Raw genomic sequence first — 7,204 nt, 5'->3', positions numbered from 1 at the left:
TTGTTGAGATGGAAAAACGCTTTGTAAAAAGTGATAAGGCTGAAACAAGTTCTTTGCTTCAGAATTTAATTTCCATGAAGTATCAAGGCAAGGGAAATATAAGAGAGCACATTATGATGATGTCCAACATTGCTTCTAAGCTTAAAGGTCTAAAGCTTGAGTTGTCAGATGACTTACTCATTCATTTAGTATTGCTGTCTCTTCCTTCGCAATTCAGTCAGTTTAAGGTGACTTATAATTGTCAAAAGGAGAAATGGACTCTTAATGAGCTCATTTCATTATGTGTGCAAGAAGAGGACAGGCTGAAGCAAGATAGGACTGAAAGTGCTCACTTTACTAGCATCTCTAAAGACAAGGGCAAAAGGAAAAGAATTGAGGAGCCCAAGAACAAAGCTGCTGCTAAGGGTCCAGAACAAAAGAAGCAGACTAAGGATAACAACTGCTTCTTCTGCAGGAGTTCTGGACACGTGAAGAAGGATTGTGCCAAATATCACGCTTGGCGTGTTAAGAAAGGTATGATTCTGTCTTTGGTCTGTTCTGAGGTTAATTTAGCTTCAGTACCTAGAAACACTTGGTGGTTAGACTCTGGTGCAACTACTAACATCAGTGTTTCAATGCAGGGTTGCCTGAACTTCCGAAAGCCTAGTGATACTGAAAGATGGATCTATGTAGGAGATGGGAAGAAGGTAGAAGTTGAAGCCATAGGAAAATTTAGATTATTATTAAGTTCCGGTCATTATTTGGATTTAAAAGACACTTTTGTTGTACCGTCATTTAGACGGAATTTGATCTCTATTTCTTATTTGGACAAATCAGGATATTATTGTTCATTCGGGAATAAAGAATTTACTTTGTCTTTAAATTCGAATGTTGTTGGAACCGGTTTACTTTCTGGTTATGATAATCTTTATTTGTTGGAAACTGTGGCTAACTATAATGAAACCTTGAATGTGGAATCACGTGGTACTAAGCGGAAAATTGACAATTTCAATTCAGGGGTGCTTTGGCACAAGCGTCTAGGTCACATCTCTAAAAATAGAGTTGAACGACTTGTGTCAGATGGAATTTTAGATTCCATTGACTTCACAGACTTTAACGTTTGTGTAGCATGCATTAAAGGAAAACAGACTAAAGATAAGAAATTAGGCGCATATAGAGCTACAGACGTCTTAGAATTGATACATACGGACATCTGTGGGCCATTTCCAACTCCTTCTTGGAATGGTCAACAATATTTTATATCATTCATAGACGATTATTCTAGATATGCCTACCTTTACCTAATTCACGAAAAGTCCCAATCAATAGACGTGTTCAAATCCTTTAAGGCAGAAGTTGAGAATCAACTTAATAAAAGAATTAAAAAGGTCAAATCTGATCGTGGTGGTGAATACTACGGCAGATATGACGGTTCAGGTGAACAACGTCCGGGACCATTTGCCAAATACCTAGAGGAATGTGGAATCGTCCCACAATACACTATGCCGGGGTCACCCAGCATGAATGGTGTAGCTGAAAGACGAAACAGGACTCTTAAGGATATGGTAAGGAGTATGATTTGTCATTCCACCTTGCCAGAGTCACTCTGGGGAGAGGCATTAAAAACAGCAGCATACATTCTTAATAGAGTACCAACTAAGGCAGCGGCTAAAACACCTTATGAGCTTTGGATTGGGCGTAAGCCTAGTCTGAAGCACCTTCATGTTTGGGGATGTCCAGCTGAGGCAAGGCCTTATAGGCCGAATGAAAAGAAATTTGAACCCCGAACAATTAGCAGCTATTTTATAGGGTACTCAGAAAAATCAAGGGGCTATAAATTTTATGATCCTAATTTGAGAACAATTTTTGAGACGGGAACGGCAACGTTCTTTGAGGATATTGAGTTTGGGGGGAAGATTAAGGTTAAAGATTTTGTCTTTGAGGAAGAATCGGTAACAATTCCAGAACTGATTCTTCCACCAATTGACTTTCCCATTATTGAACAAACTCAAGATGATCTGGTTGTTCAGGAAGAACAAAATCCAGATCAAATTCAAGATCCTCAAGAACAAGTGCCTCAAGAGCCAGCTCCATTGCGGAGATCCACTAGAGAAAGGAAAAATGCTATTTCGGATGATTATGTAGTATTTATCAATGAGGTAGAGGAAAATGTTGGCATGACGGAAGACGACCCAGTCAACTTTCATCAAGCCATGCAAGATTCTCGTTCAGATAAGTGGATCGAAGCAATGAATGAGGAGTACAAGTCTATGCAAGACAATTCAGTTTGGGAACTTATCCCATTACCTGAAGGAAAGAAACCCATTGGTTGCAAATGGATTTTTAAAACCAAGCGGGATTCCAATGGTAATGTGGAGAGATATAAGGCACGTCTTGTAGCTAAGGGTTATACTCAAAAGGAAGGGATTGATTATAAAGAGACTTTCTCTCCGGTTTCATCGAAGGACTCTTTAAGAATAATCATGGCTCTTGTTGCTCACTTTAATTTGGAGCTTCATCAAATGGATGTAAAAACAGCTTTTCTCAATGGCGACATTGATGAGACGATCTATATGGTGCAGCCAGAAAACTTTGTGTTGGGAGACCCAAAGAATATGGTGTGCAAACTAAGAAAATCCATTTATGGGCTAAAACAAGCTTCTCGTCAATGGTACCATAAATTTCATCAAGTAATTCTCTCATTTGGTTTTGAGATGAATACAGTTGATGATTGTGTGTATCATAAGTTCAGTGGGAGCAGACATATTTTCCTGGTCTTGTATGTTGATGACATACTGCTTGCCACTAACGATATAGGCATGTTGCACGAAACTAAGAAATTTCTATCAAAGCATTTTGAGATGAAAGATCTTGGTGACGCCTCTTTTGTATTAGGAATTCAGATACACCGAGACAGATCTCGAGGTATTCTTGGATTGTCACAAAAGAGCTATATCGATAAGGTTCTCAAAAGGTTTGGGTTACAGGATTGCAAACCAGGGGACACCCCAGTTGCTAAGGGAGACAAGTTTAGTCTCAAACAGTGCCCTAAGGGAAGTTTGGAAATTCAAGAAATGCAAAAGATCCCTTATGCTTCAGCTGTAGGGAGTCTTATGTATGCCCAAGTATGTACGCGTCCAGACATAGCGTTCATAGTAGGGATTTTAGGCAGATATTTAAGCAATCCAGGTCTTGACCATTGGAAAGCAGCCAAGAGGGTCATGAGATATTTGAAGAGAACAAGAAACTACATGCTCACATATAGGAGGTCAGACCAGTTAGAGATCACTGGGTACTCTGACTCGGATTTTGCGGGATGCCAAGACAGCTTAAGATCAACTTCAGGCTATGTCTTTCTGTTAGCTGGTGGAGCAGTTTCTTGGCGTAGTGCCAAGCAAGGTCTTACTGCTTCATCAACCATGGCAGCAGAATTCGTAGCAATTCATGAGGCATCTGACCAGGGCATTTGGCTGAGAAATTTTGTCACGGGGCTGCAAATAGTTGAAGGGATTGAAAGACCACTCAAGTTGTATTGTGACAATAGATCAGCAGTCCTGTATTCTAACAATAATAGGAGCTCAACCAAGTCAAAGCACATTGACATTAAGTTCCTAGTTGTTAAAGAGAAGGTACAAAGTGGACAGATATCCATAGAACACTTAAGGACAAACTCCATGATTGCGGATCCACTCACTAAAGGTCTACCACCCAAGGTCTTTCATGAGCATACTGCTCACATGGGTGTGCTACAGTTTGAGGAATCTTGATTTTAGTGGGAGTTTCGTCCATTATGTAATTCATGTTCTATGTTTAATTGTAAAGTACAAATACATTGTATTTGGACTTTCTGATCAGAAATAAAGTTTAAAGTATTCAGTTTTTGGTTACTTTGTACATTTAAGTTATGGTATGATCTCATTCGATAAAGTAGGACCAGTTGAAAATTGACATGCATTGACCAACTTCATGTAATTTTCATGCTACACTTTTCATAATGGGTCTATGTCATTTAGTTGTGTCAGTACGGGTGATCATTGATGGGTTTAGTTATGCTTATTATGACGAAAGCCTCTTTGGTTCCATGTGCTGATATGATTAATGGACGGGACAATTTGGATTATACTCAAGGTAATTATAATGACATTTTTGACGTCATAAAGTCTAACACACTCCTAAGGATACATGTGTGACCAGTGGGAGATTGTAAGATTTATGGGTCACATATGTAATTAATTAATAAAGTGTGTTAGGGTCATTATATAATTAGCCAATAAACTGGGGGTCAAATAATATATAATAGTTTATGGCTAAAGAGCATAATAGTTATGAAAATTAATAGTGTAGATACCGGGCAGTTTCTAATTTAATGAGGGGCTGAATTGGAAATACTGCAATTTGGGATATAACTAATAATAGTTATATATAGGGGTAATGGTCCCCAAGGCAAACACAACAAGACTATTCAGTTTCAAAACCCTAAAGGAGAAAATTCTCTGGTTCTCTCTATCCCCATCAAGAGAGCAAGGTCTTCAGGGTGTTTTGCTGAGGAAGATCACCCAACCCATTGGCTCTATCATCATCATCCCAGGATTTCATTAATGGCAATTCCCACAGGTACGCTTCCGCCTTTGGCTATTCATCATGTAATTGACATGGATTGTTGAGCACAACGTTAGTAAGGTTTTTCCAACAGAGTTGACATTCATAAATTAATAAAACATGTTAATCAAAAAGCATTTTGAAAAATTATAACACATTTGATGATAATGTAATTGCATAAGAAAGATATTTACAATTTTTTTAATTTAATTGATAAAATATAAACATATTAGAAATACATCTAAGTCTAAAACGGCCTAAATGAAGTGACAATATATAGGTGTGTAATTAAATGTTAGATACTCTTTTTAATGGAAAAAAACTAAGAAGAAAATAGAGAAAGATTAAGATAAATGATCTATGAATGTGAAAGGTTAAACGGTTGAAACTAAAACTAAAATGATTTTGAACGAAAATATTGAATGGTCGAATCTTTTAATATATATATATATATATATATATATAAATAAATAAATAAGTATAATATTACATTACATTACATATAAGAAGTTTAAGTTGAAAATTTATACAACAAAAAATAAATCTTAATTTATTTAAATTTAATGAATGTTGTATGGAAGATGATAAGTAGAGTTGACATTCATAAATTAATAAAACATGTTAATCAAAAAGCATTTTGAAAAATTACAACACGTTTGATGATAATGTAATTGCATAAAACTAATAAAATATAAACATATTAAAAATACATCTAAGTCTAAAAGGGCCTAAATGAAGTGACAATATATAGGTGTGTAGTTAAATGTTAGACACTCTTTTTAATGGAAAAACACTAAGAAGAGCATAGGAAAATATTAAGATAAAAGATTTATGACTCTGAAGGTTGGACTTTTGAAACTGAGACTAAAGGAATAAGTGATTTTGAACAAAAATAATGGAGGGTCGAAATTTTAAATTTTTAATATATAAATAAAAAAAATATAATATTGTATATAAGAATTTTAAGTTGTAAATTTATAAAAAAGAATATAGTAGAGAAGGGTAGTAGATCAAATTTTGGTTTATATTTTTAAATTTTAAACGTTTAATAAATTTAAATGTAAACAAATTTAAACTAGATTCATTATATTTAATTTTAATTTTTTAAAAATATTAATAGATTGATATTAAATACTATGATGACATGTCTGAAAATCTATAAAAATTATTGATTAATCTAAATATTATATTTCATATTCAAATACACTGTAGATTTATTTATCATTTTATCTAAATAAAAAAAAAAGACAATAACAAAATATAATATTTAAATAAATAGTATTTAACTCAAATGAAGCTTTCTTCATGACAACTTTTTTTTTAATAAAATTTATTCACAACCGTATTTTAATTTATTTAACATTTTATTGCATAAAATGTTAAAAAATCAATATACTTCAATTTTTTTTTTAAATGTATCTTGCCGAAATGACAGATAATATGGGGAGAAAAAAATATTCTACACACCTTACTTTGATAAACTTTTTTATCTAAAACATAAGACAAAGGTGGGTGACGGCGCGACTGCAACAGAGGAAGAAGGTGGACGGCGACACTGCTGTTGGAATAGAAGAAAGAGGTGAGCGGCAACGCGACTTTAAGAAATCAGAAGAAGAAAAATGACAAGAAAAGTAGAAATGGATGACAGATATTGAAAATTTGAAAGAGAAGAAGAATAATAAAACCTTATTGTTGTGAGACTATTTGATTGCTAAACAATTTTTTTAAAATTAAACATAACTAATCACCGGTCAGGTACGACTACATGAGTTCAACTTATTGAACGAGTTACTCTTGACGGGTTGGGTCGGGTCAAACCGAAAGTGATTGGGAATGAGTAAAAAATGGTTCGGTTCAATTGTGTGATTTGGTTGGGGGTCGACTCGCACCCATGTATACTCTATTTATTAGCATATATTAAACCACAATTATCCTATAAACTTATATAATTTGGTTTTCACCGTAATCAATAATTATTCATTTTTTTTTATACAAATAATTTTTTATATAAAATTTAACTATTTCCATACATTCAATCAAATTTATCTGTAAAAGTTTTTTCTAAATTATACGTGAGATCATAATTATACATTTGACTTTAAAAATACTAGAAACGTCTCATGTAATTAAAAGAATAATTTTAGAATTTAAACACAGAAAAACTTTTTTTGCATAACATCAATAGTCCGGCTTGATTTGTTCTATAAAATATATCGAATAACTTTTGTTGACAAATTACAACTCAAATGTATTTTATAAACAAAAGTACAAGTACTATATAAATAAAAATATTATTATAAAAAACAAAATGTACTATATAAATAAAACAAAGATAATAGTATTTTTTTAGAAATTATTTTATAAATTTGGGGTGACACCGGTTACCATACATCAGCTCCAGAAAATTTAACCTCTATTTGTTTTTTTTAATATAAAAAAAATCCATGAATAAAAAATAAAATTCAAAGACAGACGAACCGAGCCGTTGAACCGGAAATGGCAGGGGTGTTATTTTATATGAAAGCAAGGTGGGAGTTGATGCGTAAATGATAAGGAATAACACTTGGCTCGTTTTCAGTCCATTCCAATTTGCACTTCTCAGTAATGGGCATTGTTGCATTTACAC

The sequence above is a fragment of the Cicer arietinum genome, chromosome 5 (genome assembly GCF_000331145.2).
Source record: "Cicer arietinum cultivar CDC Frontier isolate Library 1 chromosome 5, Cicar.CDCFrontier_v2.0, whole genome shotgun sequence".
Lineage (NCBI taxonomy): Eukaryota > Viridiplantae > Streptophyta > Magnoliopsida > Fabales > Fabaceae > Cicer > Cicer arietinum.
This window is presented reverse-complemented; position numbering follows the sequence as displayed.